Source organism: Arachis stenosperma, unplaced genomic scaffold, assembly GCF_014773155.1.
Source record: "Arachis stenosperma cultivar V10309 unplaced genomic scaffold, arast.V10309.gnm1.PFL2 arast.V10309.gnm1.Scaffold_100025, whole genome shotgun sequence".
In the NCBI taxonomy this organism is placed as follows: Eukaryota; Viridiplantae; Streptophyta; class Magnoliopsida; order Fabales; family Fabaceae; genus Arachis; species Arachis stenosperma.
The window spans coordinates 462,345-481,644 of record NW_026651369.1 but is presented as its reverse complement, the minus strand read 5'-3'; the positions used below and the strand labels follow the sequence as shown (position 1 = coordinate 481,644).

Sequence of the window (19,300 nt, the reverse complement as noted above, 5' to 3'; positions counted from 1 at the left end):
TGGAGCAAAGAGGAAATCGCCAACGTTAGTGACATTAACTTTGTCACTAATGTTGGACCAGGCCAAGATTACCTGCATTAGTGGCTACGTTAATGCCACTAATGTGAAGTGTAATGTGGAGCAAGGAATGAGATGCCAACGTTAGTGACACTAACTTTATCACTAACATTGGAGATGGCAAAATACACACACGTTAGTAGCCACGTTAACGCCATTAACATAAGCACTAACGTGGAAGAGAATGAATTTTGTAGCATTAGTGAGAAAGTTAGTGTCACAAACGCCTTCGTGTCATGGCATGCCTACGTTAGTGGTCACGTTAGTTACACTAACGTGGACCACTAACGTGGGGAAAAGGGCAAGAATGTAGCGTTATTAGCAAAGTTAGTGCCAATAACGCTAGCGAAGGATGGAAAGGCTATGTTAGTCGTCACGTTAGTGGTCACGTTAGTGCCACTAACGTTGGGGTTAACGTGGCTCAATTGAGTTGGGACGTTAGTGACAAAGTTAATGTCACTAACGTCTTCGAACCAGAATTTACACTTAATGTTAACACCACTAGTGCGCGAAATTGTGAACAATACTTTTCACAACTCTCATAATCCCCGGTCATGAACTCCAAAAACTTGGTAGCTCAATTCCATGGCATTACACAACTTCGCACAACTAACCAGCAAGTGCACTGGGTCGTCCAAGTAATACCTTACGCGAGTAAGGGTCGATCCCACGGAGATTGTTAGTATGAAGCAAGCTATGGTCATCTTGTAAATCTTAGTCAGGCAGACTCAAATGGATATGGTGATGAACGAAAATAACATAAAAGATAAAGATAGAGATACTTATGTAATTCATTGGTAGGAACTTCAGATAAGCGCATGAAGATGCCTTCCCTTCTGTCTCTCTGCTTTCCTACTGTCTTCATCCAATCCTTCTTATTCCTTTCCATGGCAAGCTTGTGTAGGGTTTCACCGTTGTCAATGGCTACCTCCCATCCTCTAAGTGAAAACGATTGCATATGCTCTGTCACAGCACGCGGAATTCAGTTGTCGGTTCTCGGTCAGGCCGGAATAGAATCCATTGATTCTTTTGCGTCTGTCACTAACGCCCCGCCTGCTAGGAGTTTGAAGCACGTCACAGTCATTCAATCATTGAATCCTACTCAGAATACCACAGACAAGGTTTAGACCTTCCGGATTCTCTTGAATGCTGCCATCAGTTCTCGCCTATACCACGAAGATTCCGGTTAAGAAATCCAAGAGATAAACATTAGAGCCTCGTTTGCTTGTAGAACAAGAGTGGTTGTCAGTCACTTTGTTCATAAGTGAGAATGATGATGAGCGTCACATAATCATCACATTCATCATGTTCTTGGGTGCAAATGAATATCTTGGACAAAGAACAAGCGGAATTGAATAGAAGAACAATAGTAATTGCATTAATACTCGAGGTACAGCAGAGCTCCACACCTTAATCTATGGTGTGTAGAAACTCCACCGTTGAAAATACATAAGCATAAGGTCTAGGCATGGCCGAATGGCCAGCCTCCCAAAGTGAGTTCAATCATAAAACATGATCAAAAGCTCTCTATGATCTAAGAACTAGGTGTCCAAAGATGAAAATACAATAATAAAAGGTCCTATATATAGAGAACTAGTAGTCTAGGGTGTACAGAGATGAGTAAATGACATAAAAATCCACTTCCGGGCCCACTTCGTGTGTGCTTGGGCTGAGCAATGAAACATTTTCGTGTAGAGACTCTTCTTGGAGTTAAACGCCAGCTTTTATGCCAGTTTGGGCGTTTAACTCCCATTTTGGTGCCAGTTCCGGCGTTTAACGCTGGAATTTTTGAGGGTGACTTTGAACGCCGGTTTGGGCAATCAAATCTTGGGCAAAGTATAGACTATCATATATTGCTGGAAAGCCCAGGATGTCTACTTTCCAACGCCGTTGAGAGCGCGCCAATTGGGCTTCTGTAGCTCCAAAAAATCCACTTCGAGTGCAGGGAGGTCAGAATCCAACAGCATCTGCAGTCCTTTTCAGTCTTTGGATCAGATTTTTGCTCAGGTCCCTCAATTTCTGCCAGAAAATACCTGAAATCACAGAAAAACACACAAACTCATAGTAAAGTCCAGAAAAGTGATTTTTAACTAAAAACTAATAAAAATATACTAAAAACTAACTAGATCATACCAAAAACATACTAAAAACAATGCCAAAAAGTGTATAAATTATCCGCTCATCACAACACCAAACTTAAATTGTTGCTTGTCCTCAAGCAACTGAAAATCAAATAAGATAAAAAGAAGAGAATATACTATAGACTCCAAATTATCAATGAAACTTAGCTCCAAATTAGATGAGCAGGACTAGTAGCTTTTTGCCTCCGAACAGTTTTGGCATCTCACTCTATCCTTTGAAATTCAGAATGATTGGCTTCTTTAGGAACTCAGAATCCAGATAGTGTTATTGATTCTCCTAGTTAAGTATGATGATTCTTGAACACAGCTACTTATTGAGTCTTGGCCGTGGCCCAAAGCACTCTGTCTTCCAGTATTACCACCGGATACATACATGCCACAGACACATAATTGGGTGAACCTTTTCAGATTGTGACTCAGCTTTGCTAAAGTCCCCAATTAGAGGTGTCCAGGGTTCTTAAGCACACTCTTTTTGCCTTGGATCACAACTTTATTTCTTTCTTTTTTTTCTTTTCTTTTTCTTTTCCCCTTTTTTTTTCTTTTTCGTTTTTCTTTCTTTTTTTTCTTCTTGTTTTTTTTGTATTCACTGCTTTTTCTTGCTTCAAGAATCATTTTAATGATTTTTCAGATCCTCAGTAACATGTCTCCTTTTTCATCATTCTTTCAAGAGCCAACAATTTTAACATTCATGAACCACAAATTCAAAAGACATATGCACTGTTCAAGCATACATTCAGAAAACAAAAAGTATTGTCACCACATCAAACTAATTAAGCTAGTTTTAAAGATGAATTCGAAATCCTGTACTTCTTGTTCTTTTGTAATAAAAACAGTTTTCTTTTAAGAAAGGTGATGGATTCATAGGACATTCATAACTTTAAGGCATAGACACTAAGACACTAATGATCATAAGACACAAACATAGATAAACATAAAGCATAATTTTCGAAAAACTGAAAAATAAAGAACAAGGAGATTAAAGAACGGGTCCACCTCAGTGATGGCGGCTTGTTCTTCCCTTTTGAAGGTCTTATGGAGTGCTTGAGCTCCTCAATATCTCTTCCTTGTCTTTGTTGCTCCTCTCTTAGTTGTCCCATGTTGGAACTCAATTCTCCTAGGGAGGTGTTAATTTGCTCCCAATAGTCTTGTGGAGAAAAGTGCATCCCTTGAGGCATCTCAGGGATCTCATGATGAGAGGGGTTTCTTGTTTGCTCCATCCTTTTCTTAGTGATGGGCTTGAGGTCATGCCTTCTCAGTTGAACCGGCTTCCCTCTTGAATCTCTCTTTCATTGAACGCCCTCTTCATAAATGTCTATGAGGACTTGGTCCATCCTTTGATCAAAGTTGACCCTTTTTCATGGCCACAACTTCATAGAAGTGGTCTTGATGCACCCTTGAGATGAATCTCTCCATCTCCCATGACTCGGAGGAGGAGGCTTTTGCCTTCCCTTTCCTCTTTCTAGAGGTTTCTCCGGCCTTGGATGCTATAAATGGTTATGGAAAAATGAAAAGGCAACACTTTTACCACACCAAACTTAAAAGGTTTGCTCGTCCTCGAGCAAAAGAAGAAAGAAGAGAGTAGAAGAAGAAATGGAGGAGAGGGAGATGGCCTTGTGGTTCGGCCAAAAGGGGAAGAAGTAGTGTTTAGGGTGTGTGAAAATGAAGGAGTGAAGATGATGATGGGATTTGATAGGTGGGGGGTTTTTGGGAGAGAGGTGTTGAGGTGATTGGTGAATAGGTGAAGAAGAGAGAGGGTGGTGGGGTTGGTGGGGATCCTGTGGGGTCCACAGATCCTTAGGTGTCAAGGAAAAGTCATCCCTGCACCAAATGGCATTCAAAAACACGTTTTGAGCCAATTCTTGCGTTAAACGCCGGGCTGGTGCCCATTCCTGGCGTTTAACGCCAGGTTCTTGCCCTTTTCTGGCGTTTAACGCCAGTCTGGTGCCCCTTTCTGGCGTTAAACGCCCAGAATGGTGCCAGACTGGGCGTTAAACGCCCAACAGCTAGCCTTACTGGCGTTTAAACGCCAGTAAGTGCGTCCTCCAGGGTGTGCTGTTTTTCTTCCTGTTTTTCATTTTGTTTTGCTTTTTTTCATTGATTTTGTGACTTCTTATGATCATCAACCTACAAAAAAGATAAAATAACAAAAGAAAATAGTTAATTATAAAACATTGGGTTGCCTCCCAACAAGCGCTTCTTTAATCACTACAAGAAAATGGAACATTTGTAACAAAAAATTTGTATCAAATTTAAAATTGTTACAAAAAAATAGTATTTTGTAATAATAATATGTGATTGTTACAAAAAAATAATATTTTGTAACAACATTACAAGTTGTTACAAAATATGATACTATTTTGTAACAACCTGTTTTATTTTGTTACAAATTATGTTAGTTTTTGTAACGAGACGGTGTTTTGTTACAAAATATTGTAATATTTTGTAACAAAAAAAAAAATAAGTTGCAAAAATTCAAAATATTTTGTAACAAATTTTGTTTTTGTTTCAAAAACTCTAATTGTTTTGTAACAAAACAACTTTTTGTTTCAAAAACTCCAATTGTTTTGTAACAAAAAATTAATTTGTCAGAAAATTCAATATTGTTTGTAACAAGTTAATTATTTGTCACAAAATATAAATATATTTTATAACAATTTTTTTTCAAAATGTTAAACTTTAAGAGTAAAAAAAATTGTGTATATATTTTTTTCAAAATAATTTTATTTTGTAACATCCTACATTTTTAAAAATCTAAATATAAATAAATTGTGATTTTATTTTATTAAGTTTAAACTTTATAATTTTAGAAATTATTTTATTAGAAATAATTAAATAGATTCGGAGATAATTTCATTATAAATCAATTAAGATTCTTAAGTAATTTTATTATAATTGAATATTTTGAGTAATTTTAGTAATTGAAAAATAAGAAAGAATTATATAGCTTAATTTAAGTAACTTTTATCATGAAAAAGTTATAATTTATTATTAATTTAAAGTTCTTATTTTATAAACTAATCTATTAAGAGTAATTAAATTAGTTTTATTAATATTTGAAGTAAAATTAATTAATACTTTTGTGCAAATTTTATAATTGGTTATTTGAAATTAAAATTCAATAATAGAAGTATTATAGAATTTGTAAGACCTAAAAATTTTAGAAGATTTTATTAAGAACTAATTTAAATTTATTTATCATTAAGTATTTAATCTCTGAAATTATTTTATTAAAGATAATTAAAATAAATTTTGATTAATTGAGTTTAAAGTAATTTAAAGTTTTATCTGATTTTATAATTATCGAATTATTTTCTATATTTAAATTATAAAGTTTAGCAAATGAAAAATAATAAAAAATTTTATATAATTTGGTTTAAATAATTGAGATTTCAGAATTTAATACAAATAATTTTATAAATAAAGAAATTAATTATATTACCTTATAATTTCAATTAGATTATTTGATTTCAAATCAATTAATATTTTAATATAATAAATAATATTTTAGAGTAATTTTACAGATTCAATTAGATTCTAGATTAACCCAAAATCCCCAATTTCATACACACACAAAACCCTATTTTACCCTAAATTAAATCATAACCTCACAGCCACTCACCATCCACCGCCCCCAAGGCTTATAAACCCACATACAGAAGAAATGAAGAAAGGGAAGAGAGAAGTGGGAAGAACCAAGTGGGGAGGAGGAAAGGGAGAGCACAGAGAGCAGAGGGAGGGTTGAGAGAGAGGACGTGCTACTGCCGTCGTCCAGTCGCCGTGCCATAGCCGCTGTTCATACGCCGCCGTCATTCACAAGGGGAGAGACAGAGCTCGCGATGCAGGAGAAGAGAAGCCATCGTCCCGCGTTGATTCCGGTTTCGCCGCGTCATCTCGCCGTCGAGGTCGCAACCACATCCCCGCCGAAGCCGCGCGTTCGTCCCTGGTCGCGCCGCCGCTGTCGTCCAAGGAGCCGCCACCTCTGTTCGTCGACATCGTTCAGGGAAGAAGGAAGAGTCGTGCGAGTGTCAGTGGAGGAGAGAGCCTCTGCTGCGTCACCACCGTGCCTGGGTGCTGCTGTCGAAGCCACCACTGCTACTAGGGTTTGTCGTCGTCAAGCCCCGCGTTGCCGCCGTTGGAGGAGTTTCGTGCGTCGCCGCCACCATCGCCGCCGGTGTGGTCGGAGCCGCTGTTTCTAGTTTGGTCGGAGCCGCTGTCGCTGGTGAGAGAGAGAGGCTAGCCAGTTCTGTTTCTGGTTTCTAAAATCTGACAAGAACTCCATTGCAGCTGCTGGAGTTGCTGTTGCTGTTGCTCTGGCTCCGTTTTGAACCATTAAACCGCAACTGTTTTGGTAAGCCCTACCTTGTTTCTGATTCTACCTTGTTCTACCAATTTGTTTTATCTTAAAGCATGTTGCTGAAACTATTTGTATTGAATAAAGTGCTTATAATAAGTTACGTTGCCGTTGCTGCCACAGTCGCCGGTGAGTCATGCACCGCCATGGTTAAGAATTTCTTAATTTACATGAATGACTTGAAATGCATTTGAAATTAGTTAGTTGTTGTGATTATTCTGAGCTGTGATTGAATTTAGATGCTGTTGTGAACAATGATTTAGTTTAATTTATTAAATTGAAATATGCCGAGTTAATTATTGAAAAGCTCTCGTATGGATAATTGATGAATTGAGTTTGGATTGTTGCTGTGAATGTAATTGGTTTTGTTGTTATGAGAGACTAATTGATATAAATAAGCTTGGTTTGAGATTGTGAAATTTGTATTAAGTTTGATGATGTTTTAGTGTTTCAATTGGAGTATTGAATTCAGGTTATGGCTGTGAATGTTTTTGGCTTTGTTGTGAGTGTCTGAAGCAGAAATTGATATTGGTTTTTCTGATTTTGATGAAATTGTTGAAAAGTTCTGACTCTATACTGAATTAATTGAGTTGTGTGGCTGAAATTATGATTGGAATGATTGAGATTTTTTAGTGGAACTTTGGTTGAATTCGTTGATTATGTGAAATTGAATTATAAATTGTTTGATGAGAGATTATTGTGATTTATGTATTTTGATGGATCAAATTGAATATGCTGTTGAACATTACATAAGTGTGGAAACATAGATGTGATTGTGTCAAACGCAGCTGCAAATCCTTTTCAATAGCGCCTGTTTTTGGAGTAAATAATTTGATTATGGTGTTAAGATCTGAACTTCTGATTCTAAAGTTAATTGTTTATGGCTTCAGTCCTTGAATTCATTTAATGTTATCATAGTTTCAATTAGTGTAATATGTTGTTGGAAATGACATAAATACCTTTCAAATAGTTACTTGTGCTTATAGTGATTGCATTGTGTGTGCATTTGTTGTTGAATAATTTCTCACATTAACTTGTTATTGCTGCTCTATACTTGTTGTTGGTTGCTGCTGATTTTTCCCCTTCATTGCTTGCTTGTTAAATGATTCTTAAATTCAATGAGAAGGGAAATGCTGCTGAGTTATTGTTGTTTGTGTTGGAATAGATGATGGTTGCTGAACTGAGATTGGTTTTATTGATAAATATGTTGCTGAAATTGTTTAGTTTGGCTTGATTGATTTTCTGTTGAATTAATGGATAAACTGATGTGCCCCTACTGCTTGTAAGTGTAATGGTTATTGACTTCAATGAATAAAATACTGCCTGAATCCATTACCTTTGTTCATTTTACTGTTTTGGGTGCTGTATGATGGGTCATTGATTGCTGTTCTGTTGAGTGTTGCTCTGCTTCTTGCTGGTTGGATTGGTTTTAATTGTATCCTCATGTTTTCTTGCTGGAATTTGCTTATTTACTTGCTTCTTATGAATTCATTATGATTTTTTGTGTTTTTAACTGTCAAAGAATTCATATGAAATTTGAATTGATTGATTGAAATTGTGAAATAGGCAAATTTACTGCTAAAATGCTGCCAGAATTTATCTTAATCTATTTTCAATATTCATCTTTGATTCAATTAATTGATTGAGTTGGTATTTAATTGCTTTTGGTTTTCAACTATTGCTAAGCTCAATTGATTGATTATCCGGCTAAGTGCTTCACTATTTTGGTTGTTGGAAGCTGGAAGCTTCGGGTTTTGTTATTCACTATTTGGTTGTTGTCCTTTTTGGTTGATCAATTAAACTGCATTGTGTTGTTTGAGCAAACAAGTTCTATTTGACGAATTTCTGTGTCAAAATAGACCCTTGTTTGCTACATGATTTCTGATTGCCTCAAGATATTTCTTTGCAAGTTGTGGTCATGCCTTTAACATTCTTTGCCCTTTTTTTTCATACTAAATTACTCCTATGCATTGAATAGTTCAAGTGAATTTTCAAATTGAACACGAACTTGAAATTCTTTTAAAAAAAGAGCCTCTTTTGCATGCTCTCACAAGGTTGAAGATTTATTTCTACCAATGTGACTAATTTGATTTATTTTATTCATGCCTAACTTACCTTACGTCACATAGGGCATGAATTTTTCAAGTCTTGTCTCAACCTTGTGACTTTTATGCTTCATTGGAATTTGGTATTTGAATGTTCTTTGGCTTATATGTTTCTTTATGTTTCTAACTTAGTCAATACCAAATTGTTTTAATTTATGCCACTTATTTGTGATTGATATTTACTTGATTTTGTGCTCTACACATACATGTGTATCACTTATTTTGGCATTTTGAATTGTTGAGAAGTGAATACAAACTTGCTTGTTTTGAAAATTTAGAAACTTATTGAACTTAAGGAACTTTTGACTATGCACCTAACTTTTTGTTTCGATTTTTCTTATTTACAGGAGTGCTGAAACGCTGACCACATACTACCTTGAGGGCTCAAGAATATTTTGATTCATAGAGACACTAATCTATGTTAGAACTTTTAACTTTTGGTTGAACTTGTGTAAGACATATAACTTGTAGAACTAATCAATGTACTCACTAATGTTATTTTGTTTTAAAACAATGTTAGATAAATAAGGCATATTTGAATTATGTATGTTTTTACATATTATATAAATGTAGACTTGCTTAGTAAAATAGTTAATATATTAGTTAATTAAAAAAATAATTTAGTAAATTATGCATGTAATTTGTAATAAAAAAAAGTTGTTACAAAATAATTAATTTCCTTTCGTAACTAAAGAAAAAAAATGTTACAAAATCATGTTACATTTTGTAACAAAATTTTTGATAGGAAAAAAATTGACTGTTACGAAAAATACCTTCAAGATCAAAATTTGTTACCACTTTTGTAACGGCTTCTGATTTTTTGTATCAGAAAAAATTGTTACAAAATATGGTATTGAATTGTAACAGTTTCATTTTTCGTTACAAAAACTTTTTGTAACGGGACTTACTGCAATGGACCCTTTTTTTGTTACAAAAAACTTTTGTTTCAAAATTTCGACGTTTTGTAACAATATTTTTTGTTACAAATGCGCCTTTTTCTTGTAGTGAATGTCATTAGCTTGACAGAGGACTCTCATGGAGCCTCACAGATACTCAGAGCCATGTTGGAACCTCCCAACACCAAACTTAGAGTTTGAATGTGGGGGTTCAACACCAAACTTAGAGTTTGGTTGTGGCCTCCCAACACCAAACTTAGAGTTTGACTGTGGGGGCTCTGTTTGGCTCTGTTTTGAGAGAAGCTCTTCATGCTTCTTCTCCATGGTGATAGAGGGATATCCTTGGGCCTTAAACACCAAGGACTCTTCATTCACTTGAATGATTAACTCTCCTCTATCAACATCAATCACAGCCTTTGCTGTGGCTAGGAAGGGTCTGCCGAGGATGATGGATTCATTCATGCACTTCCCAGTCTCTAGGACTATGAAATCAGTAGGGATGTAATAGTCTTCAACTTTTACCAGAACATCCTCTACAAGTCCATAAGCTTGTTTTCTTGAGTTTTCTGCCATCTCTAGTGAGATTTTTGCAGCTTGCACCTCAAAGATCCCTAGCTTCTCCATTACAGAGAGGGGCATGAGGTTTACACTTGACCCTAAGTCACACAAGGCCTTCTTGAAGGTCATGGTGCCTATGGTACAAGGTATTGAAAACTTTCCAGGATCCTGCCTCTTTTGAGGCAGTTTCTGCCTAGACAAGTCATCCAGTTCTTTGGTGAGCAAAGGGGGTTCATCCTCCCAAGTCTCATTTCCAAATAACTTGTCATTTAGCTTCATGATTGCTCCAAGGTATTTAGCAACTTGCTCTTCAGTGACATACTCATCCTCTTCAGAGGAAGAATACTCATCAGAGCTCATGAATGGCAGAAGTAATTCCAATGGAATCTCTATGGTCTCATTTTGAGCCTCAGATTCCCATGGTTCCTCATTGAGGAACTCATTGGAGGCCAGTGGACGTTGATGGTGTTTTTGTGGAAAAATGAATTTCCAACACACATATCCAACCGGCAAGTGTACCGGGTCGCATCAAGTAGTAATAACTCACTTAGAGTGAGGTCGATCCCACAGGGATTGATGGATCAAGCAATTTTAGTGGGTGATTAGTTTAGTCAAGCTAACATTGAAGTGAATTTGGATGAAGTATAGCCAACAGAAAGTAAATTGCAAGGAAATTAAAAGATGCAGAAAATAAAATTGCAGGAAACTTAAATAACAAGAAAGTAAAATAGCTGAAACTTAAATTGAAAGAAATATAAATTGCATCAAATGTAAAGGGGGCTGGGGTGCTAGCAATTAAATAAAAGCAGTAGATCCAAGCTTAGAACAATTGCAAGGAAATTAAATTGCAGGAAAAGTAAATTCAAGGTCACAGTAGCTTAAATGTAAATTGCAGAAGAACACAAGTGCAGGAAATTAAATTGGGAGCAATGAGATGCAACAAAGAGACATAGATCATTTTTCAAGTCTCAAAGTGAAACTAACAATTTCAATGAAACAGTAAAAACAGAAGGAAAGCCAAGAGCTCAATTGCTCACTTGACCAAAACAGAAACAAAATTCAACTCAATTGTGAAACTCAGAAAAGAAATTCAAGATCTCAGGGAATCAATGAGACTAGAGAACAAGTCTAGATCTCAAGCCCTTCCTTGATCAATTCAGAGAACAATTTGCAGAAGAAAGAAGAAAAATGAATTGCAGAATTAAAGAGAAGATGAAGCAGTATGTGAATTTCAATTATGCAGAAAAAGTAAACAAGAGATCTCAAGGTGAGATTGAAACAGAATTTCTTCAATTTTCTACCCAAGATTTAAAGCAGAAAGGAAAACTTAAAGGAGAGAGCTCTCAAATCCTAATATTCCCTAGTGGGTCTCGCCTCCTTTACAAAGATGGAAATGATGCCTTATATAGGCTTTACAAAATGAAAAATGAAAATGAAATTAAAACAAATTACAAAAATGAAAATCCTAATTTAATTGATCCATGTGCCTTTGAGTAATGATGTGGGCTTAGCTTGCTTTGGATTTGAGGAGAAATGGGTTTGGTTGGCCTTGATTCAATTTGGTGAAGAATTGAATTAAATTGAATTTTGGTTGATTTTGGCCCATGACACTCCCAGGAGGCTGCCCTGCCCTTGTGGAGGGCAGGGCAGAAAATGTTCGTGCGCCCTTGGTGCGTGCTTGTTGGTGAGAGTTGGTGCTGCAGGATGCTGCCCTGCCCTCGCGGAGGGCAGGGCAGAAAAAATTGGTGCGCCAGAATTGTGCCACGGTGCGCTGCTGGTGCTGCCAGATGATGCTGCGGTGCGCCAGAAGGGTGCCTTGGTGCGCCAGAATTGTGCACCAACAAAATGCTGCCATGCCCTCGCGGAGGGCAGGGCAGTGTTTTCACTTTGATGTCCCAAGTTCGAACCATGGCCGAAACACACGCTACTTAATTTCCTTGGCTTTCTTGGCACCTAAGTAAGGCCTAGTTTCTTGCTTTCTCATGGCCCTTAAAGATGCCTTTCGTTCCTGCCTCAATTGTGCGCCAAATATGGATTTCTATATATCGTTGGAAAGCTCTGAATGTCATCTTTCCAACGCAACTGGAAGCACATCAATTGGACGTCTGTAGCTCAAGTTATAGCCCTTTGAAGTAGGCATGGTCATGCTGTGTGCGGCCAGATTTTACCTTAGCGAAATTCTTGCTTCCAACCTCACTTTGTATCTCGATTCTGCCCTGCCCTTGGCAAGGGCAGGGCAGTGTGCGTGCTGGCTGCTTCCTTCATTGATTTGGTCATGGGCCACGCTTTTAAAAGCGTGGCCTAAAGCTCCAAAGTGTACCCCAACTTCAAAGTGTGTCCCAAAGCTCTTTTTTCTCCTTTTTTGTGCTTCTTTGCTTCTTTTTCTTCTTATTTCCTACAAGATTTATAAAATTAAAAGATCAAGGAAATCTATCATTTAAGTACAAAAGCATTCAATATTTAAGCACAAATCATCAATTTATTGTATGAAAAGCATAGAAAAATAGGTATATGATGACTTGTCATCACAACACCAAACTTAAACCTTGCTTGTCCCCAAGCAAGAAAAGAATCATGCAATAGAAATTGACAATCCAAGGTAAGAAGAGTAGCAAGTTAATGTTCATGGCAAGCTAGTTTTCTATGCATGCTACAATTACAAAAGAGATGTAAATGATTGATGCTTCTATCTAGCTTATTTTATGAAATCTTTTTCTTATAATTCTTCCTTGAAACAAGCTTTTGATTTTTTTTTTTTATTTTGCTTCTCCTTTTGGGTGCTTTGCCCATGAGTAAATAACAAAGCTACGACTTCTAAATGCTTTGTTTTCAAGTATTACCACTTGATACATAAGCACCACAAGCATTTAATTAGAGGACTTCATTAAGCTCATTTTTCTTTTTTTTTCTTGACTCTCTAATCATTGATGCTCAGAGCCTTGAGCTTTGAGGGAGTGCTTTTGCACTTGAGCCTAGCCTTGACTTCTAAGTGTTTTGTTTTCAAGCATTTGGCTTGATACATAAACACCACAAGCACTTAGCAAATAAATTGCCATTGGTACTCAGAGCCTTCAGCTTTCTCATTCTTTCCCTTTTTCTTTTCTTGCCTTAATTGTATTTGCTTCTTCAAGGTTTTCATGATTTCAAAAGATTTCACAAAATGTACTAGATGAAAAACTTCAATTAAATAAAATCCAATGCAATTGAGCAACAATCAAACATACTAGCTTTCCAATACTTGTATGCACATGCTAAATTCTTCTTTAATTCCTTGTTTGTTTATGATCATGATGCTTTTTTGCTTTTGAATTCACAAAACTCAAGTTGGTAGTCATAATGTTACAACAACATATTTCAAAACAAATTCAAGCTATGCTTAGTCATACCACACATGTAAACAGAGAAGATAATAAGACAATCATGCAATTTAAAGTGCTGGAAATAAATGAGAGGAAAAGGAACTTTACAACCTTGTAATTCATCTTCTCTATTGTTGTCATTTTCCTCCCATTCTTCTCCTTCCCATACCAACTCAGAATGCTTGCTCATCCTCAAGCAACAATTAGAACAATGGCTATGGGGCTAAGAAGGATCATGAATGTCTTACACAATGATATGTTAGTAGTACATGTGTTTCAAGCAAGCAAAATGAAAGATAACAATCAAGGCACAAGAGACAAACACATTTTGATTGCAAACATAAGAGGGTGTGCATGATACATTGCATAAAAAATAAGTGGCACACCAAACTTAGTGTGACACTTTCACTTGAAATTAATGCAAGTATCTAGTAAGCATTGGAACCAAATTTTGTTGCATAGCAACACCAAACTTAGAATGCAACCATATGTGAATTTATTTGAATTACAACTAAACAAAAGAAACTATTATATGTTAAATACAATCACCAAGCCAAGAATATGTCATGAATAAGGATCTCTTGGTGATGTATTAACAAAAACAGTCAAGAAGCAAAATAAATGGAAGTATTAAAAATAAAGAAATTACTAAAGTAAACAGAATAATAAAGTGTCAAACCAAAAGAAAAACAACACTGTAAAGGCCTTATGATTATGCAGACAAGTGGTGTTGCTTAATGAATTGCATAGAGAATTAAGTGGCACACCAAACTTAGAATCTTAATGTGTCACTTCCATTTTTGATTTGATGCAATCATCCAAAAAGATTAAAAACAAGTTGTTGCAAGACAACACCAAACTTAGAATGTAACCATATGCCCATTTATTGAATTTAAACAAAGTAAAGAACGAAAACAAAGCAGAGAAGAAATTATACCTACGGTTGGGTTACCTCCCAACAAGTGCTCTTTTAGTGTCATTAGCTTGACATGTTGTTCCTCACTTTCTTCCTCTTCTTCCAGTTGGTTAAGAGGAATGACTTCAAGGAAGGAGAAGTTTCAGCTATTATCCCCTGTCTTGGTCTCCTTTCAGCAAGCTTTCTTTTGAAATTGGCTTGATTGAGCTTGCTTGCTTGATCAGGGGGAGGATTGTTTGCAGTTGACCTTTTCTTGAATGTTGTCCTTGGTATCTTGGTCACAATCCTCTTCTTGGTGCTTTTGTTAATTGCCTTCACTTCTTGGATGTCAAGACATGGTTGCTGTGTGATTATTGGAGTGATTTCTTCATTAAGAGCCTCTTCAATTGGTGGTTCCATGAATCCTTCTTCTATGCAACTCTCTGCTTCAATTGAGGGTGACTTCTCTTGAGTGTCTTCCTCACTTTCTTGATCCTCCACTTCTTCCCTTGTCACCTCAAGTGCAGTTTCATTTTCAACCACCTCATTCTTCATTTGAAGTTCACTTGATGCAGTGGCCTCCTTATCTTGCTCTTCCACTTTCTCCTTCACATCCATCAATTGGCCTTCATTTTCCTTGCTCAGTGGTTCTACGCTCCTCCTTGTTTGCTCTAAGGGGCCATTCATCTTCTTGAAGATGATTTCTTTCCAGGATTGGGGTTGTGTGTATCTTTCCACGAGTTTTTTATGTATTTCAATGGCTTGAAGGTAATCCTCATCAGGTGGTTCAAGAGATGAAGGTTGAGAGTAATAATAATCAAGTGATGAAGAACTTTCAAATGAGAAACTGGGATGTGAGGGTGGATGCTCTTCCATTCTTTGGTGATACTTCCATCCACCATGAGGATAATGATATGAATCATTTTGTGGTGGTGGTTGGTATCCCATATGATTTTCTTGCTCATCTTGTGTCTCTGAAGCAAATCTCCATGAATTGGAGTGCTCAGAATGTGTATTCTCTTGGTGATATTCCCAGCCACCATTAGAGATTGGTGATGGTGGGTAATATCCCATAAAATTTGTTTGATCATAAGATGAGTTGAACTCCATTTAAATTTTGGAAAACACAACACCAAGGAAAATTGAAATTACTCATATCAGAGATGAGAATTTCTTAGTGAGGCAAAAACTCAAACACCTTGGTTTCACTTTAAAACAGAGAACAAAAACAAAAAAAATGCTTGATCTAGACTTCTCACCCACTTAATCATTGTTGATCTAATCAATCCCCGGCAACGGCGCCAAAAACTTGATGGTGTTTTTGTGGAAAAATGAATTTCCAACACACATATCCATCGGCAAGTGTACCAGGTCGCATCAAGTAGTAATAACTCACTTAGAGTGAGGTCGATCCCACAGGGATTGATGGATCAAGCAATTTTAGTGGGTGATTAGTTTAGTCAAGCTAACATTGAAGTGAATTTGGATGAAGTATAGCCAACAGAAAGTAAATTGCAAGGAAATTAAAAGATGCAGAAAATAAAATTGCAGGAAACTTAAATAACAAGAAAGTAAAATAGCTGAAACTTAAATTGAAAGAAATATAAATTGCATCAAATGTAAAGGGGGCTGGGGTGCTAGCAATTAAATAAAAGCAGTAGATCCAAGCTTAGAACAATTGCAAGGAAATTAAATTGCAGGAAAAGTAAATTCAAGGTCACAGTAGCTTAAATGTAAATTGCAGAAGAACACAAGTGCAGGAAATTAAATTGGGAGCAATGAGATGCAACAAAGAGACATAGATCATTTTTCAAGTCTCAAAGTGAAACTAACAATTTCAATGAAACAGTAAAAACAGAAGGAAAGCCAAGAGCTCAATTGCTCACTTGACCAAAACAGAAACAAAATTCAACTCAATTGTGAAACTCAGAAAAGAAATTCAAGATCTCAGGGAATCAATGAGACTAGAGAACAAGTCTAGATCTCAAGCCCTTCCTTGATCAATTCAGAGAACAATTTGCAGAAGAAAGAAGAAAAATGAATTGCAGAATTAAAGAGAAGATGAAGCAGTATGTGAATTTCAATTATGCAGAAAAAGTAAACAAGAGATCTCAAGGTGAGATTGAAACAGAATTTCTTCAATTTTCTACCCAAGATTTAAAGCAGAAAGGAAAACTTAAAGGAGAGAGCTCTCAAATCCTAATATTCCCTAGTGGGTCTCGCCTCCTTTACAAAGATGGAAATGATGCCTTATATAGGCTTTACAAAATGAAAAATGAAAATGAAATTAAAACAAATTACAAAAATGAAAATCCTAATTTAATTGATCCATGTGCCTTTGAGTGATGATGTGGGCTTAGCTTGCTTTGGATTTGAGGAGAAATGGGTTTGGTTGGCCTTGATTCAATTTGGTGAAGAATTGAATTAAATTGAATTTTGGTTGATTTTTGGCCCATGACACTCCCAGGAGGCTGCCCTGCCCTTGTGGAGGGCAGGGCAGAAAATGTTCGTGCGCCCTTGGTGCGTGCTTGCTGGTGAGAGTTGGTGCTGCAGGATGCTGCCCTGCCCTCGCGGAGGGCAGGGCAGAAAAAATTGGTGCGCCAGAATTGTGCCACGGTGCGCTGCTGGTGCTGCCAGATGATGCTGCGGTGCGCCAGAAGGGTGCCTTGGTGCGCCAGAATTGTGCACCAACAAAATGCTGCCCTGCCCTCGCGGAGGGCAGGGCAGTGTTTTCACTTTGATGTCCCAAGTTCGAACCATGGCCGAAACACACGCTACTTAATTTCCTTGGCTTTCTTGGCACCAAAGTAAGGCCTAGTTTCTTGCTTTCTCATGGCCCTTAAAGATGCCTTTCGTTCCTGCCTCAATTGTGCGCCAAATATGGATTGCTATATATCGTTGGAAAGCTCTGAATGTCAGCTTTCCAACGCAACTGGAAGCACATCAATTGGACGTCTGTAGCTCAAGTTATAGCCCTTTGAAGTAGGCATGGTCATGCTGTGTGCGGCCAGATTTTACCTTAGCGAAATTCTTGCTTCCAACCTCACTTTGTATCTCGATTCTGCCCTGCCCTTGGCAAGGGCAGGGCAGTGTGCGTGCTGGCTGCTTCCTTCATTGATTTGGTCATGGGTCACGCTTTTAAAAGCGTGGCCTAAAGCTCCAAAGTGTACCCCAACTTCAAAGTGTGTCCCAAAGCTCTTTTTCTCCTTTTTTTGTGCTTCTTTGCTTCTTTTTCTTCTTATTTCCTACAAGATTTATAAAATTAAAAGATCAAGGAAATCTATCATTTAAGTACAAAAGCATTCAATATTTAAGCACAAATCATCAATTTATTGTATGAAAAGCATAGAAAAATAGGTATATGATGACTTGTCATCAGACGTCCAGTGAGGTCTTCCTCAGTGGCGTTCACTGCCTCTTCTTCCTCCCAGAATTCGGCCATGTTAATGGCTTTGCACTCTCCTTTTGGATTTTCTTCTGTGTTGCTTGGGAGAGTACTAGGAGGGAGTCCAGTAACTTTCTTGCTCAGCTGACCCACTTGTCCTTCCAAATTTCTGATGGAGGACCTTGTTTCAGTCATGAAACTTTGAGTGTTTTTGATTATATCAGAGACCATTGTTGCTAAGTCAGAGGTATTCTGCTTAGAACTCTCTGTCTGTTGCTGAGAAGATGATGGAAAAGGCTTGCCATTGCTAAACCTGTTTTTTCCACCATTATTGTTATTGAAACCTTGTTGAGGTCTTTCTTGATTCTTCCATGAGAAATTTGGGTGATTTCTCCATGAAGAATTGTAGGTGTTTCCATAGGATTCTCCTAGGTAATTCACCTCTTCCATTGAAGGGTTCTCAGGATCATAGGCTTCTTCTTCAGATGAAGCATCTTTAGTACTGCTTGGTGCATTTTGCATTCCAGACAGACTTTGAGAGATCAAATTGACTTGTTGAGTCAATATTTTATTCTGAGCCAATATGGCATTCAGAGTATCAATCTCAAGAACTCCTTTCTTCTGATTTGTCCTATTGTTCACAGGATTCCTTTCAGAAGTGTACATGAATTGGTTATTTGCAACCATTTCAATTAGTTCTTGAGCTTCTGTAGGCGTCTTCTTCAGATGAAGAGATCCTCCAGCAGAGCTATCCAAAGACATCTTGGATAGTTCAGAGAGACCATCATAGAAAATACCTATGATGCTCCATTCAGAAAGCATGTCAGAAGGACACTTTCTGATTAATTGTTTGTATCTTTCCCAAGCTTCATAGAGGGATTCTCCATTCTTCTGTCTGAAGGTTTGGACTTCCACTCTAAGCTTGCTCAATTTTTGAGGTGGAAAGAACTTTGCCAAGAAGGCATTGACTAGCTTTTCCCAAGAGTCCAGGCTTTCTTTAGGTTGAGAATCCAACCATGTTCTAGCTCTGTCTCTTACAGCAAAAGGGAATAGCATAAGTCTATAGACCTCAGGGTCTACCCCATTAGTCTTGACAGTGTCATAGATTTGCAAGAACTCAGCTAAAAACTGATGAGGATCTTCCAATGGAAGTCCATGGAACTTGCAATTCTGTTGCATTAGAGAAACTAATTGAGGCTTAAGCTCAAAGTTGTTTGCTCCAATGGCAGGGATAGAGATGCTTCTCCCATAGAAGTCGGGAGTAGGTGCAGTAAAGTCACCCAGCACCTTCCTTGCATTGTTTGCATTGTTGTTGTTTTCGGCTGCCATGTGTTCTTCTTCTTTGAAGAATTCGGTCAGGTCCTCTAAAGAGAGTTGTGCTCTGGCTTCTCTTAGCTTTCTCTTCAAGGTCCTTTCAGGTTCAGGATCAGGCTCAACAAGAATGCTTTTGTCTTTGCTCCTGCTCATAAGAAAGAGAAGGGAACAAGAAAATGTGGAATCCTCTATGTCACAGTATAGAGATTCCTTGAAGTGTCAGAGGAAAAGAAGAGTAG

At 37.3% G+C, this 19,300-nt stretch overlaps 1 non-coding gene across 1 annotated transcript; it reads left to right on the top strand.

Annotated features, from left to right (window-relative positions):
- Nucleotides 1-18,563: 18,563 nt before the first annotated feature.
- On the top strand, nt 18,564-18,671 carry LOC130959929 (small nucleolar RNA R71). The gene has a single exon (XR_009078918.1). It is a non-coding gene; the product is annotated as a small nucleolar RNA R71 (small nucleolar RNA).
- The last annotated feature ends 629 nt before the right edge of the window (nt 18,672-19,300 follow it).